Below are 2,335 nucleotides of genomic sequence, written 5' to 3' on the forward strand. Positions count from 1 at the left end.
TAAAAACTTGGTTATTTCCCTGCTCAGAGCATGGGCATATCCACTTGCTGGTTTATTGTATTACTACTCAGGAGCTGCGCCATGCTAACTAGCTGTAAACAAGCCCAGACAGAAATATAAGTTGCATCAGCCTAAAATTGTTTTATGATAACAAAGTTGGTAAGGATTCAGGTATCTGACTGGGGATTCTGGGATCTTAAACAAGCCCTGAGGTGTGTCACATGTTACAGATGCTCAATAGGACTCATGTAGGCAATAATTTTCTGTGGCTGGTCCCAAAGGGTGATTCTGGGGGTCTGAGTTCCCAGTGCTGGTTGAGCTTTACTCATGGTAGCACTATTGATGTAGGAAAATGAACACCTGGGGAATAAAGCTGTGGAGTCATGTAGGTGTATCAAAATGTTTCAGTTCAAGTATAACAAAGAATGAGTAGAATTTGCTACAACTGGGCTTTTCTCAAGATCTGATACCTGAGTTTCACAGGTGGGAATAAAAACTTTTGAAATTACCTGTTCTTTTCAGTGTCCATGAAAGGACTACAAAGACATAGAGTACTACCTGTGAAATACCCAACAAGTAGAACATTGTCAAAGGAGGATGCCTTTTAGTAGCTCAGAGGTTGTTTTGCAGTACCTGAATTTCCTCATGGGTGATGGAAATCATCTTTGGTTTAATGTGTGAGGCAAGTCAGACTCCACAGACCAGCCTGTGGTAAGGTGTCTTTGTCAGACTTCCCATGTGCTGGAAATACAAATTCAAAATGACTGAAGACACTGCTGAGTGTGTCCTCAAGTGACTATGGCAAGGGGAAGTACTTGGAGATGGCTGTTCAATATGTGATTGTTGTCCATGGTTTGAGGGTTTATTGGAAAAGAGAGTCAGATCTGTATGGTTGGAAACCTCAGCTTTTATGAGTGACCTTTGTGAGGTCTGAAAGTTGCAGTGTTGTCTGCAGGATTTCATTCTTGTCTCTGCACAGCCTCTAGGCTGGCTTCCTGGCAGATCACTCCCCATCCCTCCACAGAGGCTGATGTCCGTGCCCATCTGAGCATCTTCCAAGGATGTGCCAAGTGATGAATGAGCTTGATTTGAGGTTGTCCCTCTGAGCCACTGGGCACAGTTCAGCAAACTGCAGAACGTGTCGACACAATCGCTTCAAGGCTTTCAGCTGCAGCCTCTGTCAGCACTCTGCAGCTTCTGTGCACTGCCGGATCAGCAGTGCTCTGACCATTAATATTTATAAACCTTAAATAATACAGGACTTCAGTGTACCTGAGAGACCATATGTTGGCCTCCAATCCCCCACAAAGCACCTGAGATCAGTGTGGCTACAACCCTGCCTAATCCATGGTGATGATCCCAGAAGGGGAAGGAGGTGGAGCTTTTCCCATGGAGAGCCTCTGTCTTTGGATGTCTCCCTCCTTCATTAGTTACCAGAGCACATCATCCTCATCCTTCAGGGCCAAGCTTTAGGCTTATTTCTTGCCTTTCAGTCGGGAGTCTTACATCACTGTGCTGTGTGTTTATTACAGGGCTTCATTTGGTTGTCACCTTGGGTTTGAGTATTCTTGCCACCTTTTAGTAAAAATGTATTGATCTGGGTGTGGTTTGCAAGGCAAGAGGATGCTGAGAGGTTTTTTTATTATTTATTTATTTTAGTGTTTTTTCTTAATCTTATAAAGGTGTTGGGTGACCATTTGGACCCAGATGCCTCTAAATTAACATTTAATGTATGCACGTGCAAAGATGCATATGGATGAATAATGCATAGTAATAAACAGCTTGGTGATTGGGTTTGGTTCAGAGGGATGTTGCATATGGATTAGCCTTAAGGATCCAGGTCAGGATGTTAAGGTATATCAGGTAGAGACAGTGGAGCTCAACCTATTGTGTGCTGCAAAGCTCACCTTGGTAATGAAAATGGCTCTTCTCTCACGTGCACAGCCTCAGCCAGACTTTGCTGAAACAAGCCCCTTGGAAATGACTGAGGCAACCCTCCCTCCTCCTCTCCGGAGTCGTTGGTTTAGGTACAAACCCGGGTGAATTAGTTAAAACAGGATCCTCGACACATGCAGCTGTACCAACCACGAGGAGTGAGAGGATGTGTTAGAGCCCAGCAGCTCCAGCAAGGGGCTGGGCTGGGCTGGGCTGCGAGTGCCTGGACGTGGCTCTGAGACCCCCGGGGTGGCTCTGAGACCCCCGGGGTGGCTCTGAGACCCCCGGGGTGGCTCTGAGAAGCCCCCGGGTCCTGCCCTCGAAGCCGCGCGGCGGGTGGTGCTGAAGGGACAGCGCCGGGCCCGGCCCGGGGGGCCCCCCCGGCCCCGCTGCCCCCCCG

This window comes from Chaetura pelagica, unplaced genomic scaffold (genome assembly GCF_000747805.2).
Source record: "Chaetura pelagica isolate M959 unplaced genomic scaffold, ChaPel_1.0 scaffold383, whole genome shotgun sequence".
In the NCBI taxonomy this organism is placed as follows: domain Eukaryota; kingdom Metazoa; phylum Chordata; class Aves; order Apodiformes; family Apodidae; genus Chaetura; species Chaetura pelagica.